Here is a 17432-nt window from a genome sequence, read left to right on the forward strand (position 1 = left end):
AGTGTCACTGTGCATGCCCCTGCCAGCGTTCATCACTGCCAGCCGTCATCTGTGCAGCTTCCAGTGAGAGACCGTGTGCAGACACCCTAAGTAAGTGTTTGCGAACTGGAGATCCATGCAGGAGGCTCTCTACAGGGGCGGTGGGAAGGGATACCTTGCAGGGGTACTGTGAGATTACTTTGTGAGAGGGCATGTTGCACTGGCTCTGCCCCGAGGCATGTTGCTGAGGCATTGTACTGTGCTTTTTTTCATGTCTGTCTATGTAAAACCATTGCGCTGGGATACATATACAGGGCACAGTGCAGGGCTATGTTATGTACAGTAGCACTGTACAAGTTTGACATCCAACGGTACTTTACAGAGCTATTGTGCACTGGGCTGTTGTGCATGGGTATGTTGAATAGTTATAATGAAGGAGTAGTGTACTTAAAACGTTTTGTATGGGCAATGGACAGCAGCATCGTCCAGGGGTTTTGTGCATTGGTCATAATAAAGGGGCGCCGAATAGAGAACAGAGTGCAGAGGCAATGTGTTTGTTTCTTGCAATGAAGCATGATGCAAGAGCATCATGCAGGGGTATTTTCATGACTTTTCGATGTGAAAAATGATGGGGGCAATATGGGCACTAAAAACAGAATTGTTTACATGAAAGGTTTTCGACTTGGACATCTGCCTCTATGCATTCCACAAATGTAAAACGTAGTTTACAGCCCATGTACATCATGAGCTCAGTGTTTATGGCCTGACAAATGGCTTTGAGGGACCAGTCTTTTCACCCCCTCCCATGCAAGCAACACATTGAGGTAATTTGTGAGGGCATGAACAAGGGGCCTGATAGTGTGTACAGCAGAGCAGATTGGCAATGGGAAAAATCATGTATAGACTCAGGTTGCAGTCTGTGTGGTGTAAACTTTCGGAAAGAAAATCCCAGGAGGCCCCAGCCTTTCCTTTGATGCTAGACTTCTGACCAGGCCAGGGAGTTTAAAGTTATTATCCGTTCTGTATACTATCATGTGTACATTGCCAACATAAGATGCGGAACTGAAATGGCTTTTTACTCTCAAGAAGTTGGACAGGAATGAATGGCAGCGACAGTGTTGCATGTAATCATGTGTCAATTAGAACTTAATGAATTATGTCTAAAGGCTTTACATATTGCAAAAACAGGTTTATTTTGCAGTTTTATATAGCGCTTTATTAACCTACTTGATTTCTCTAATTTGCTTGAAAATGAATAATTTGCCCACTCTTTTTCCCCAAATTTTTGTGGGGGAGAACCCCCTGAAACTTTCTTATGGCAGTCAGCTCATTCGCTACCAGTCACTCATCCTGAACATTTACGCCCTACCACTTTCAAATGTCACCAGCCGCCACTGGAAATTGGTCATTCCTTGGGATATGGGTAGGTCCTTCCAAGACGCCTGACCACTCATGGTCAGTGCATTGCCTCTGCAGGTCTGCATGCCAGCGCTGCCTGAGCGGCACCAGCGACGGTGCCAAGTGTGTCTGCAGGGACTCAGCGAACCATTTGGTAAGGTGTCTGCCAGTGCCCAACTCATGAAGATATTGAACAGTGAGTTGATTCGTGGGCTCACGAGCCATGTCTCCACACAGGGCTCGCAGCGCCGACATTAGTGCTATGTATAACAGGAATTGGCCCTGCAGCAGGTCACTGTCTTCGGCTAGCGTGTGGAATGACACTAATTGCTGGTCTTGATACAAGTCTCCCAGGGTCTGCAGCCCTGCCACTTCCTAGGGGGCGAGCTCTGCAGCTGAGACCGCATGACAGTGACTCGGTGTGCCAAGTATGAGCAAGGAGGGGGCATACAGAATAGACTCTTATGTGAGCTTTAGGCTCTGACAAAAGCATTTATATGCAACTGCCACCAGGAGCCGGATTTGGGCTGCACCCCTCCTTCCACGGTGGAATAAGGCTGTAATTTGGGGCTGTGTGCAGCCGGGTTGCTGCGACGCAGTGTCCCCCAGCTGCATGCCACTGATCCAACGAGCCACCCACTGGAGTAGGGATGCCAAATAATAGTGCTCCATGTTGGGGACAGCTAATCCACCTTGATCCACGGGCAGATAAAGCTTTACTAGCACTACCAAATGCCAAATGAACTGCCACAGGTCTTTCTCTAAAGCGTGAAAAAACAAGGGTTTATTGGCAGGGTTGTGAAGTGGTAGAGCAGCCGCGGTAGCACCACCATCTTTAAGAGTGCAATGCGGCTCATGGTGGCTGGTGGGAGGGTGCTCCAGAGGACATCTGCGATTGTACTGCTGTCATGGCCCACACAATGTTGCCTTCCAGAAGATCCTACAGTTAGCGATAGATTCTGACACCCAAGTATCAGAATGTCGAATTCTGCCACGGCACCGGTGTACCCCCAGTACCAAACCTCGGTCCGGGGATGTCTCGGCGAACAGGTACAGGCACGACTTCCCCCAGTTTACCCGCAGTCCTGACATCGAAGCAAACTCCAGTAACGCCCTCTCCACTGCCAAGCATGACCCGCGGACATCCCGGAGGTATATCAGCAGATCGACAGCATACAGAGAAACCGTGTGTGTGCTGTCGCCCAGAGGGATGCCCCACTCCGTGCCAGTTTGGCGGAGAGATACGGCCAGCGGGCTTGATAGAAGCGAGAATAGCAGCGGGGAGAGCCGAAAACCCTGTCGGGTGACATGCTCGTTTGGGACCACTTGCGACACATGGGGACCTGTCTTAATTTTGGCTATGAGTTGCGTATATAGCAGTTTAACCAGACCCAGGCAGTTTTACCCCAGTTCATACTTGTTATGGACAGCAAATAAATAGTCCAACTCCAGGGTGTCAAACGCCTTCTCCATGTCGAGGACCAGGCAACCAGAGTGTGTCCCACATTTCCTGGACTAAAGGGCCACACGGAAGTGATGTGCAACAGGCAGGCACAAAGCCATTTTGGTCTGTATGTACCAGCTGTGGTACCAGGGGAGCAAGTTTGCACGCTAGTATCTTGGCTAATACCTTGTAGTTTGTGTTCAACAGCCCCAGTGGTCGGTAGGAGCCCAGCAGCTCCCTCCCTATCTGACTTGGGTAGCGAGAACAGCAGCGACTTGCGAAGAGACTCCAGTAGGACAGACGACTCCTGCACACTGTGGCACATTGACCGAAGGTGCGGAGCCAGTGTTGGCTACAAAGCCAACCCTTTGTAGCATTCAGCCGGGAAACTGTTCCGGACAGGCGCCCTGCCAGTTGCTAGTGACTGTATGGCTGCCTGCACCTCCAGGATGTGATCGACTCCTCTAGTTCCGCCCTCTGTTCTGCCGAAACCGCCGGCAGTGGCAGCGGGAGCAGGTAGGAGTCCAGACCCGCAGGCGCCACCCTAAGGGGTGATCTGTACAGTCTATCATAATGGGCTGTGAACTCTCAATGTATGTCCTGTTGGCATGTTAACAGAGGACCTGCCGCTGATCGCAGCCCAAGAACTGGAGACTGTGAATGCTCTTGTCTAAATAATCTCGCCAGCAACCTACCTGCTCTATCATGACAGTGTGCTGAGTGTGTGCTGCATGTGCAGCATATTTATGCACTGCAGCCATTCCATGACTCTGGCATGGTCATGGTTTAGTTCATCTAGCGCATGTTGGGTATCAGTTGCATTTGCGACCTCTGTCTCTGAGTGGATGAGGGCATCCTCAATGCGTATTGCCTCTTGTTCTAGTTGTCAGCGCATGCTCCAGCGAAGCCCCATACACTGACCCCGGGCTACTGCTTTGTACGCATCCCACACAATGCCAGCGTCTGGAACCGAGTCTGCGTTTGTTTTGTAATAATTTTCAATAGTAGCGGCCACTGAGGCCCTGAAGGGGGGTCCTCCAGCGATGCGGGCCGTAGTCTCCACAGGCAGGTGACCTGCGCATCACCCTCATCGAACATCTGTATTAAGTGAGGATTGTGGTCAGAGTGTGTGCAACCAAAATATTCTGCCTGAGCGCACTCAGTGATGAGCGTAACGCTTCCCACAAACCGGTTGATATGCACATGTAGTCTGTGTGAATGAGAGTAATGTGATGGATGCAGTACCCTCCACACGTCCACAAGACCCCAGTGGCTCAACCCTTCCCCAAAAGCTCTGGCGTTAGACGTGGCTGCCGTGAACTGTAATGGTAGGAAGGACCTGTCTAAGCTGGTGTCTAGTACCGCATTGAAATCTCCCCCCAGCAGCCAGGGGATGTCACACCAGCAGGATAATGTGTTAGAAAGCGCCTGCGAGAATGTTGCCTGATCGGTGTCGGGGGCATAGATGGACCCCAAATTAATCTGCCTCCCACTTAGCTTGTCCCATGTTAGCACATAGCACCCATATACATCCATTTCTGTTTCTTTGGGCATGTATCGGGTACCCGGGTGAATCCAATACCTGGCCCCTCCAGCTATGTTGAAGTTTACAGATCTCTGGCTGAGCCAGATGTGTTTCCTGCAATAGTGCTATGTGAGTCGCGTACCGTTTTATGTAAGGATATGTTTCGTACCTGCGCGCTGGCATATGTATTCCTCTAATGTTCCAGGTAATCAGGTTGGTAGGCGGCATGATATGTTAGTGTGGAATGGAAGCAAGCGCAAAGGGCACAGAATGTGAGGATCAAGCCATGGGCAGCGCACGTGAATCACGGGCGGGAGACGTATCTTTTGTGGCCTCTGCAGTACAACAACAGCCTGTGAGTCAACTGTCAGGGGGTTAAGCATTTAGCTTTGCAACTTAAAATGAGCAGAGGGACAACGTGTGTCTGCCCAAACTATGAACTTTGCCAAGTGGCAGGTGTCGGCTGTGTGCGCCACGCTGCTCAACAGGGGGTGGGTTGAGGCAGTTTGAGAAGATGCGTGTGCCTGGGCCCTATCTCAATGTGTGTGTGGACCTACTCTATGTCAAGCATCTTTTGATATGGTGCATGGATATCAATCGTTGCCGAGGCCTATGGCGTAAGGCAGTTACGGGAAGTGGTTCACGTATCGGCATGCTGTGCGTGTGTTGTGTGTGACTGTCAGTGGCATGTATATATTTGTCTAGCCAGTATGAAGGGGCCAAGTCCCCTAGGCAACCTGAACATAACATGCACAACTCTATTTGATATACATCATAATAACCAGAATATTCAAAATTTGAATGTTCTTTCCAAGAAATATACTGATGTCTTTCAGTTTTTTAACATTGATTACGTTTGCATTTTTATCAAACCAAAATTCAGTTTACAAATAGAAATATATATTTATCACAAAACAATTTTTAACACAAACGATCATTCCCAATGCATTTCGAGACTCTAAGGTCTCTTCGTCACAGGTGGGCCTGTTGGTAAAAAAGAAAAGACATCAGTTGATGTGTTGGTGTAGGGAAAATCTCTGTCAGATGTATGTAACCGTGAGACTGAATGTCAATCTGTAGACAACACACCCGAGGTGCTACCCGTCTGTGGCATGCTACCTAAGCATACTTACTTCCAATGAAGTAATCTCAATAAAAGGTCAGCGACCTGGAAACACAAATACCAGGCACCATTTACAGATCTGTAGCAAAACACAATAATACATCCTTTTGTTCAAACTCCAATCACATGAAATCCCTGTGAATTAGCCCAATGGATTGACTGTAAGCATGGGCGGATTTTGCGGATCCACGAATTTGCGTATTCACGGATCGTGGATCCGCAAAATCCGCGGATTTAGCGGATCGGCGGATTTGGGGGCGGGGCTTCCATGCCAGGACCATCGTGCCAGATTGAACCCTGCCCTTCGTATTTATTCAAGAAGACGCCACCGTTTTGTGCCATACCTCTACTCAACTGGAGTACTTTCTACTGGATAATCAGTAAGTGCTACCTCGTTGGGTAAATGTATAGTGCTTTTACTACACTACAGCTACCTAAAGTGCCAGAGAGTTGTCAACAGCGACCAGGTGTGTGCTACTATGCAATCGCGCCGAAGGGCGCAGGGGTCCCTTGAGTGACCTATCATAGTGGGTAAATGGCGGGAAGACGGTGCACACCTCGAGTGTGTGGGTGGGGCCAAACGGACGGGGCGTCCATGCGAGTGCACATGCCTCTTGTGTGTATAAAAGGTCAGAGACTGATCAGAGCAGTAGATGTAGAGACAGAAGCTCCTGGTCACATAACAGCACGGGGATTGCGCTCGTGAAGGTCAAAGATGCAAAGGCCTTTGTCCAGCGTCACAGCTGATTTTCGACGGTATATTTGGGAAGAAGGCACACCTGCCCAGCCTCCACAACGCTCACGATTGTTTTTGGGCTGATGAATGAGTCACTGAATGTAAGCTTCAACTAGGGCACGTGCTGTATTGATATCTGTAAGTGCTTCCTGTTGAGGTTTAATTTTTGTGCCAGGACCATCGTGCCCTTCATATTTATTCAAGAAGAAGCCACCGTTTTGTGCCATACCTCTACTCAACTGGAGTACTTTCTACTGGATAATCAGTAAGTGCTACCTCGTTGGGTAAATGTATAGTGCTTTTACTACACTACAGCTGCTTAAAGTGCCAGAGAGTTGTCTACAGCGACCAGGTGTGTGTTACTATGCAATCGCGCCGAAGGGCGCAGGGGTCCCTTGAGTGATCTGCCCATCATAGTGGGTAAATGGTGGGAAGACGGTGCACACCGCGAGTGTGTGGGCGGGGCCAAACGGACGGCGCTTCCAAGCGAGTGCACATGGCTCTTGTGTGTATAAAAGGTCAGAGACTGATCAGAGCAGCAGATGTAGAGACAGAAGCTCCTGGTCACATAACAGCACGGGGATTGCGCTCGTGAAGGTCAAAGATGCAAAGGCCTTTGTCCAGCGTCACAGCTGATTTTCGACGGTATATTTGGGAAGAAGGCACACCTGCCCAGCCTCCACAACGGTATTATTCCATTCCTGGTCTGTTGTAACTAATTTACGATGGCGCCAGCAAGCTGCCAGCGCCATCCTAAAATAGTTACAAAATTAGCTTCAACAGGAAGCTCTAATAGATTAAATAAAGCAGGCGCTCGATGACCTGCTTTATCTTATCTATTAGAGCTTCCTGTTGAAGCTAATTTAGTAACTATCTTAGGATGGCGCTGGCAGCTTGCCGGCGCCATCGTAAATTAGTTACAACAGACCAGGAATGGTTGAACTTTTGCCCCCGGAATCCGCCGCTCGCGGATTGCGAATTTTCGGCAAATTCGCGAGAGTTCGCGGATCGCGAAAGTTCGCGGATCGCGAATTTACTGAAAATTCGCAAAATCCGCGATCGGAGCGGATTTAGCGCTCATGCTTAATTGACTGGCTATTCTAAGACCATTGCATCATGAAACCATCTTAGCAGTGCTATAATAGATAATAAATTGTAAGAGACAGGGGTCACTTTGAGCTGGAAATCCGAACAAATGTAGCAAAATTATCACAATAGATATTGACTCTGTTTTTGTCTTAATTGACAATATCAAGATATTTATTCACATGAATGAAACACAAACCAAAATATATACGGTGAGTGAGCTAGATGTGGCCGGGTATTGGGAAATCAGCCAATTTATTACCACAGGGAAGAGACTTTAAAAGTGACTTTTTATGAAGAAAAAATTGTAAATAAGCAAAAGTCACAATGAGAAATGCATTTTCTACTCCACCTAAATAATGAGTTAAAATATAGAGTTAAGATGCAGGTGTCGACAACGTTTCGATCCCAAGAGAAATTCTCGGATCATCATCAGGACTAAATAATAGAGCATATGCCTGGGAAGTAGTCAAGATAAGGCTGATGATAGGCTATCAGTCCAAACAGGTTAGCAGAAGGACTGGCCAAGTAGGAAACAACCAGGGGTCCGGTTGAAGTAGGAGTTTAGCCGAATTGAGGCTGAAGACAGGCCGTCAGTCGTGCAGGCGAGCAATGTGTTGGCAATGTCCTGCTGCTAGTAACACTCAGTAACCGAGCTGATTTCCCAATACCCGGCCACATCTAGCTCACTCACCGTATATATTTTTTTTGTGTTTCATTTACGTGAATAAATATCTTGATATTGTCAATTAAGACTAAAACAGAGCCAATCTCTATTGTGATATTTTGCCTACATGTGTACCAAAGTACTAAATCATTAATTAAAAATGTCACCTAGTAGCAAGTGTTATTTAATTATTCATTGCCAACTGCTAAAGCTCCGGTCCCGAGGTCAGGGAATGCCATCTTGGAATGGTATTATCAATAGTCAGGATTCTCAGGCTATCGTGTGTAACCCATAGATCAACTATCAGCGTGAAAATCCTCAATCAATGCAGTGGGATTAAACCAACATATAGTTTTAGATCTATTAATGATTACCAGCTACCGAACGCTGATCAGTCTCACCTCAATAGTCAGTTTAGGTACCACCTTAAAATAGTGTTAACAGTTGATTAACAGGTAATTGTAAAAATACAATATCAACTTTGCAACATGTAAACTTGTAACAACTCAATAATGTTAAAGAACAATAGTCATTTTTTGGTGTGAATAACCTCCCAACTGTTAGACCTGGCACCAGTGGCCTGGGTCTCCCTTCCATTTTTGTTGCTGTTGCCTCATGTGTTTTTGCTGGTGTTAGCTGCTCAGAGCACTGTGCCACTGCCAATCAGTGCCACAGTGCTCCCTGTAGAAAATGTATATATTGATTGGATTCCATGATTGGCTTATTTGGTTCACTGTCAGACCCCAGTAGTGCCCTGGGCTTGTAAATCCAAATGCTGCTAGTGGGCTTGCAGCACTGGTTGTGCCACCCACAGAAGCAGCCTAGTAAAATGTGTCTAGGGTCTTCCATTGCAGAACCTGCATGCAGTCTGGTACTGTCATGCTGACTGTGCAAGTGCACCTACTTGCCAGTCCCTAAACCTTCCCTTAACTTCATATTAGTCACCCCTATGGTAGGCCCACAGGCAGGGTGCATTGTAAGTATAAGGTAGGACAAGCCCTGATGTGTGTGGCATGTCCTAATAGTGAATTACAGCCGTTTTCGTTTTTCACTTTTGCAAGGCTACCTGTTCTCATAGGCCAGAATGGGCTGTTAGTATTGTTACATTCTATGATCCTAACAGACTCAGGGAACATGGTAGAAATTCGAGTTTAGTATGCCTGAACTCAGAATAATAAAATACATCTTTTAGTAAAGTTTATTTTAATATTCTGTGTTTGCAAATACCACTTTTAGAAAGTTGGTATTTGCTTGCCTAACCTTTTCAGCCCGCCTCTGCTAGTATGTGTATCTGCTGTCTGTTTTTTGTGAGTGACAGGGCTCGGGAATTCTAGGAGACAGGCTGCGGCAGCCAGGTGGTGAATAGGAAGATTACATCTAGATGGGTGGGAAGAGTGCACCTAGACTCTGAATAGGGCTGTGCTCTGCCACCACAATGCTGGCTCCACCTCCTGTGGAGCGTCTGATGTCTCTGCCCTGCACACTGAAAAGACAAGCCAGAGTCATACCAACAAAGTGCTCAAGAACTGGACAGAACTAGGCAAAGGCACCCTGGCCTCAAAGAACAAAAGAATAGTGGTATAAATATTGGGGCCCTGCTCCCAAGAAATCAGATCCCTCTGAAACAAGAACAGTCTCTGCCCGACGAGAAGGAACTGGGAAAGCTGCAAGGAGGACTGTCCCTGACCTGGGGGATTGGCCTGCAGTGGTTGCTTTGCTGCGAGAGGAGGGGAAAAGACTGGAAAAGACTTTGTTCAACTGGTGCTTTTAAAGATCTCCAAGGGCTTGTGGGTGAGCTTGCCCCCTGAACGGAGTCCCAGGACTATTGGACTCCCACTGCCTTAACAAGAGCTGCTGGAAACTGCCACCTTCCCCGTACTGCTGGACCCGCGATCTGAAGTGCGCCTCGAAGCCCTGACTGCCGTGAAACCCGTGCCGTTGCCGCCCGAACCGTGTGACTCTGCTCCCTCTACGAGCCGTAGCTCGCACCGTAAGACAACCGGGCCACACCAGATCCCATGTCCATCAATACTTAAGGTCAAACCCAGTCATTCAATGTCATCCTTGCCCCTTCCGATCAGACGTGTGAGCCCCCTCCGGATGAACTGCTGCTTCCACAGGACAGTCCGAGTACGAAGGAGCTGTAGGAAAAATCAAATCAGGACATAGCAGAAAAATGAAAGTGCCTTGAACACCGTCAGATCTAAAGACTCCCCTCCCCGTCATGAACTCCCAGCATTGTTTCGTCCGCCATCTTAGCGGCGCCGATGTATAGGGGAGTGACGCAGTTTCAGTCCGATAACAGTTCTCATCAAAAGTCTCCAGAGGGGGGACACCAATTAGTACTTCCATAGTCGGCAACGATCGTAGGCTTAACAATCCATTTGTGGCATCAAGCTTGTTTTCATCGCCCAAAACACTGGTCAGAGGCTCCGACACCTCCCATATTGGGGGGTCTGCTTCTCCATCAGAGTGGCCATCTTGGGTATCTCGGTTTTTCCCGTTTCTTGTAGTGGAGTAGGGTCCGGTCCAATTCGCACAATTTCAGACAAGCGCGCTACCATCTCCTGAAGGGGGCCTTCGACGTACACATGAATTGACCATATGGCTGCCAACACAGTTCGTAGTGACGGGTCACTCTCGGTCCGTTCCACCACTCCTCGCTCGGTGTCGGTCATGATTGCGTCCCCCAGCGAGTTGGATCTCCCAGAGGTGGACAGGCGAATAGGGAACGGGCGACTCCAGAGGGGGACTTATCAGTTGTATCGATAATATCCTGGGTCCGCCACTGCAGGTGGAGATCCCAACCCAGCGAACTCCAGCGAGCCTGTTACCGGGTCACCGGGCAGGACCCCCGTCCACAGCTTTAATCATGGGTCGTCACCCCTCCTTCGACTTTCACCAAGGCAGCCAAATGTCATCCACATCAATCCGAAAAAATTCTCCACCTCGGTAGACCGGACCCAATCACACCACCACAGCGGATGTTGTTTAACTGAAACCCAGATGGGCCAGTACTCGAGACCCCGGCTTCCAAGCTGATCTAGGCCGTAAACTTCCAATGGACATATCTTCGTCTGCCGAACAGGTAGAGATCTCTGGATAGCACCATTAGTCTCACAACAGGTTCATACACACGGTGGCTGGGCTCGAGAACAGGATAAATAACAGGATCTTCTGACGGGAGTCGGAGGTCGGCGGAGCCGGGAGCCTTCGCTGCCATCTTGGTTGCTAGCGTAATTCCTCCCCGAAAGTACCCATTTTTAAAGAACTCCTAATTCCTAAATAGTACTGTGGCCATTTTATTGCCGTTATTGGATCTTGTACTAAGCCATTATATAAAAGATACTTCTTTTTATACAAAACTAGTGTGGTGTCCATGTGTGGTGTTGTCACTGAGTTACTGTATGTGTTCACAAATGCTTAGCCTGTAACGCTTCTAAGATAAGCCTTGTCTGCTCGCGCCACACTACCTAGAGGGTGAGCAGGGGTTATTTTAGATGGTAATCCCCTTGTCCTGACTAGAGGAGAGGGTCCCTGCTTGTCAAAAGTCCTTACCTGTGCTAACCAGAGGCCCCCAAATCTAACACCAACCTATTCTCCTTTGGTGTATGTGTGTATGTCTTCACTAGTCTCCTAGATTTAAAAGTGACTCATGCATCATTTATGGGAGTATTCTTGAAGAAAACAAACCATCTCACATCTTTCGTTAAGCCCATTAGGGATTAAAGTGTTTAGCCTTTTATCCAAAAAGTCTCTCTCTGTAAGAGTTTTCTTGAATTATCTGTATTTTCTCGTATAAGCACGTGTTCAATGATTTGGAACTTCAATTGCGATATAGTGTGTCGGCTCTATTCCCAGTGTACCGCTGTACTTGAGTTGTGATTTTCATGTCGAATCTTGCTTTTATGTTCTGTTAATCGCACTTTCATCTTCCTTTCAGTGTTCCCAATATAAAGTAGTCCACAGGGACATTTAATGGATACACCACATTTTGAGAATTGCAGCCTGTGATACCGGTTAATCTTATTTGTTCCCCTGTTCTGGGGTGTGATAATATATCTCCTGGTGTCACATTATTGTGTTCTGTCTAAATTCTCTTCTGAGGAATCCATAGGTACTATGTTTGTAAAAAAGTTTCTCAGTCTGAGAACCCACATAAATTTGAAAAAAGTAACATCAGTCTCAAATGCTGTACTCTTATAGGTTGTAATAAATGCTGATCCCTTATTAAGTACCCCTTATTAAGTACAAATTCCTGTGCTTGAGTAAGGCTAACTGTAGAAATGTTGATTATTAGTCTTTCGTCTGGCTCCTTAATCCTTTCTTCCCTTTGTCTTTTTTCCTTTCCTCTCTGAGTTTTTGTGGAATGGTGCCTGATTTTGTAGGTAGTGGGTCCGGTGGTTCTCCCTGATTGCTGACATCCTCTTCAAAAGACACCATGGGGGTGCTACCATGCACTCCATCTTCACTGGTTCTGCTGGCAGTTTCCCTGGATGCCAGTGTGACTTTAAGGGGTACTCTCGCTGTGTCTGTATCCTTATCGGATATGACACTTTCTTCAGAAGATGTGTTGGTATTCTTTCTGGTCAACCGTTTTTGTGCTTAAACTTCGGCCCATGTATAAGCTTCATTTAGCTTATAATCTTTTGCGTCCCTTTTAAATTTCCGTAGTTTTGTTTCTTGAAGTTCTTTTCCATATTTATCAAGCTTAGTGTTCAATTCTTCTAGGAATTTTTGCCAACGTTCTTTCGCCCTCCTTTGTGAAAGGTCATTTCAGATAGTGTGAATCTCCTCCTCAAGATCAAGAATTGTTTTAGATAATTCCTCCATCAAAGTCAAATCAAATCGTGCAAGCATTTGTTTAAAATTGCAAACCATTTCTTCATAAATTGATGGTTGTGTTGAAGTCTAAAGAGCATTGATTTTATTGCCAGCCTAAGACCGCGCGGGATTTGCTTAACTTTATGGTATTGTATAAGTGTGGCAGCGTGAAGTCGTTGATTGAGTTCTCTTCTGGTTAGGTACTCCACTTGTCTTAATTGTTGTGTGGTGGAACCACTTTGCACATCAAATGATTTCCCGTATTAAATTGTAAATTTCACTTGCTTCCTCTGAAGTGTATGCCTTTGTCGTTGCTCTATTGTCTGTAATGTTTGCTATGGTGTCATGGAAAGAACGTTCAAATTTTGAATATTTTTGTTATTATGATGTATATCAAATAGAGTTGTGCATGTTATGTCCAGTTGCCTTGGGGACTTGGCCACTTCACACCTATAGTACTCTATGCTGGACAGGCATACTATTAACATAGCACACTGATCGGTTAAACATATTGAACTAGAGGATCAGAAAATAGAATCCTTGGGTGCACAATCCACACCATTGTATTTGCCTAGCCAGACATGGCATTGCGCATGTGCCTCCATCAGACATCATAATAGGTCATCAGTACTTTGTGGAGTCACTGTAGGGAGTCTCTGTGAGTCTTCACCAGACAGCCACACTGCAGACGAGCTGTGCTCACTAAGGGAGTGCGCCGAAGTGGCTTCCGAGTCTCCAGCGCCTCCAGGGTTCCGCATCATGGCCGCTGTGCGTAGGGCCACATGCCTCTCCTGCATCACCTGTAACAGGTCCGGGATTGGTTGTTGTCATGGGGGTGATTTTCTGGCCCTTTCGTGGTACCACCTTCAATTGACCCGGGTGTTTGGGGCAGAGTTGCAAGCGCCATCACACCTGCACGGCAATATGTAATGTTCCGCTGTTTTCAGCCAGTTCCAGGCCTTGTCATCAGTACCCAAAAAGTGGGTGGACCCTTTTGCACTCACCCACAGATGCGCCAGGAAGAGAAGGGATATCAAGTTCTCGCATCCACCTCTTCACTGCCAGGAAAGTACCTTTTTGACTCCGTACACTCAGGGCATAGTCCGGGAAGAAGAGGACCGTTGCATTGTCTACTTTGATTGACTCTAACTTGCGCACTTCCCGCAGCACTGCGTCCCGGTCCTTGAAATTGAGTAGTCGGAACAGGAAGGGTCACGGGCCAACGCCCGGTGATGGGTGGCCCGAGGGCACTCTATGGGCCCTTTCCACTGCAAAAAATGGGGAGAGCGCATCAGCCGGCACCAGGATTACGCTACCGTGTCGCGCCCCTCCACTCCTTCCAGCAGTCCGATGACACGGATATTGTTGAGCAGGAGCGGCCCTGAGATCTCCGCTCCGTCCATTCTGTGCTCCAGCGCTCACACCTGCTCGGCAATATCTCGTACTTTGGCTGATGGGGTTTTGAGGGCTGGGAGGGCTTCCCCCAGTTCTGTCTCCATTTCGGTGACCTTCCCCGCCAGTTTGCGGTGGTCGGCATGTGGCAATTTAAAGTCAGACGTGATCTTATCGAAACGGCCCTCCAGGGATGAGCGGGTCATTGATAGCGAAGTCCGAATTTGCTCCACCACTTTGAGTACTGTGTCAATTTTGGATTCCAGTGTTGAGGGCCCCATGTGATTTGTTCCCTCTTGGTCCTAGCCAGGCTGCTTGGCGACCTCGGTTGGCTGCATGACTGGTGTGCCCACACCAGCATGCTGCCTGCACATCCTGCTGCTCTTCTGCTTAATCCGGCCCTGTGCGAACTTATGCCTGTTGAATCAGGTGGGATCACTGGCACTGACCTTCCAGTACCCAGGTGCCTCGGAGCCAGCGAAACGGCGTCGCAGTTTCACTTGCCACCCCAAAGGGGGTTCCTGCGACAGCTCCTGATTGCCGGTTTCAGACGTGTGCAGGTTAACTGGGTGTCTGAGACTCAATATTCAGAGCCAACTAAGGTTCTTTGCATGACGGGGTTTGTGGGATTAACTAACAGGATCTGTGGCAGGTATGCGGACCCCCGCTTTTCAGCCCCGGATAAGCCTCTAAATCGCTCCTGCGGACTCTGTACTATTTAGGGTATAGCCCTCTCACCTTCTGCAACAAGGCCCGGGCACGGCATAAAACCCAAGCCCAGCCAGGTGCCAACACTATGCGATCAATGCGGATGCAGGACCACACCTCACGGGCCACTGCTGGGGTACTCCAGTCCCTGCATTGCACCTCGGGGGGCGACTGATTAGTGCGTGAACTCTTGATGCAGCGTCTGTCAGGTCACACCATGTGATGGCATTTGATGGGTGCGTCCACATGGGCAGTTGCTGGCACGTTTTGCCCGTCTCCTTCCTGGAGCCCTAGTCAGCTCGCCTTTTGACGGGGCTGCAGTGGCTCATAAGCTGAGCAGCCACTCAGCTTCGTGCTCCTGGGCTTGCTCGTCTTCTGCCGAGTGCTGCTTCTCGCCTATGCCCACGCAGCAGGGGATTGTAGTTGGTGGGCAGGCACGCCTGGCCTCGATAAAGCCCCTGGGCCTCACTGCGGTCGCAACTGGGAGGGCCTCCACTTCCCCGTCGGGTCACAGCCAAGCGCAGAATCTTTACTTGTGGTGGCTGCCTAGGGTGCCGCTACCAGGGTTCAGCATGGCAGTGGAGGGGAGGGAAGGGGTGGGGAGGGGAGGGAATGGATGGGGAAGGGAGGGGTCCAAATCCCAGAGGAGCTGGAATTTTCTGCTTCCCCCCCTACTCCCTGCCTCCTGACCTGCGTTTGCAATCGCCTTCCGTCTATGGCCTGTAGCCTGCTTCCATCAATTGCTGCAGTGCGGCGGCTGTGATGGGGGTCTGAGGCCAATTGTGCTGAGGTCTCCGCTCACCTCTCCAAAATGGCTGTGGGTCCCGCTGTTGGTTGCTCCAGTCCCGGCAGCCTGCTAGACCCTGGCTGCGATGCTTCATGTGTTCGGCTTCTGTCTGCTACACAGTGGGGATGCTCATGAATGAAGATGAAGCCAGAATACGGATGATTGTGGTGGATTAATGGGCCCCAGGCACGGAGCTCCTTCAGGGTATGCCCACCATCTTGGCTGGTGAGCCACGCCCCCTGCTGGTTTGTGACTCTGACAGTGCACTGGGACCTACTAACCAGGCTCCAGTGCCACTGCTCATTCCCCTAAAAGTGATGTGAATTGGTACACCCAATTGGCAAGGTGCTTTGCCCCCTTATAAGTCCCTAGCAGATGTATGGTATCAGGGTGGTAAAGGGTTCACCAGGGCTGCATCACTATATTGTGCCACCATCTGTAACCCAAGTAAAAGTTTGACTGCAGATCTGCCATTGCAGCCCAGCACAAGCAGCCTGTCTGCTCAAGAGTGACTCTGCACAGACCATGTGCTGCAGAGGCACACCACTGCCTTCATGTAAGTAAGTCACTTTTAAGGTTGTCCTCCTAAGCCTCTCTTTTACGGTGGGCTAAGCGGTCTGTATGGCCAAGGAAGGGTTCTGCCATGTTAGAAGACTCTACATTAGAACATTCTGTGTAGAAAGGTGACATACAACCACAGGATGTTGTCACCTCAGGGTCGGGTTAGCTGCAGGGACCAGTAGCCCATTGGCTACTGGCCTTCATGCCCTTAACACCCCAAAACTAGGATTTAAGGGACTACCCTGACACCAGAACCTCAGTTCTGACTTCGAATCCAAGAAGAAGCACAAATAAGATGCCATAACCAAAAACTGGACCTAGGACTCCACCAGAGTGCAAAGAGAGGACACCTAAGTGCCCTGAAGAGACCATATACTGGAACAGTGTGTTTGACGCTTGTACGTGGCATGAGCTCATTGCTCCCAGAAAGAGTGACTGCAGTGGACGACAGAAACTGAAGCAGACACCCAAGGATTGGTGGGTCTAGTACCCTGCAAGCTGCAGGATATCAATGAGCTGCATCACAAAAATTACAATCCACTGGGTCTGTTGAGAGAGAGTCCAAAGAGAAGTGATGTCCTACAACTGCCCCGCTGCTGTGTTCTTGTATACTGAAATTGGAGTAGTCCAGTGTGTGGTAAAGCATCTTTGGCGCGACCTGCCCCAGTGATTGACAGCTTCCATTTACCTCTGTACCTGGAGCCGCCGAGCAAGGTAGAAGAAATCAAGCTGTTGAAGCCAGGTCCTAGGGCCCCAAAGGCCTCTACTCTCTGTTGGTAGAGTGGAACTCCATCTCTAAGTGTGGCAGATACCGTTCCGTACCAAAGACAGCCAAGTCACCGCTGCACAAGGACTCCCTAGGCAAGGTAACGAAGTAACGACTGTTGGCACTTGATCTAGGGACCGCCATGACCTTTTCCACAAAAGGGTTCATCTGTGTCTATATTTACATATAAATATCTCATTTATTAATAAATGGGTGTTGGATTTCTTTAGAACAGTCTCAATTGCTTAGGCACTACGACGGTACTGTAAAATGCTTAACACATGTCCCTCCAGTAATGCCTGACTGCTCTTTGCCACACTACTAGGATTGAGCTAAATATTATTGTTGTTGAATCAAAGGATCATCCATTGTCTATTGTGAGAATATTGCATGGTAAGGCCTCCCAGCCAAATCACATAATATTCCACCTTGCAAC

General features: G+C 48.5%; 1 protein-coding gene across 2 annotated transcripts in view; it reads right to left on the bottom strand.

Annotated features, from left to right (window-relative positions):
• LOC144823117 (putative methyltransferase DDB_G0268948) overlaps positions 1-17432 on the bottom strand; it is a 245705-nt gene that overhangs the window by 33378 nt on the left and 194895 nt on the right. The window lies entirely within an intron of this gene.

Source organism: Lissotriton helveticus, chromosome 3_1, assembly GCF_964261635.1.
Source record: "Lissotriton helveticus chromosome 3_1, aLisHel1.1, whole genome shotgun sequence".
Taxonomy (NCBI): domain Eukaryota; kingdom Metazoa; phylum Chordata; class Amphibia; order Caudata; family Salamandridae; genus Lissotriton; species Lissotriton helveticus.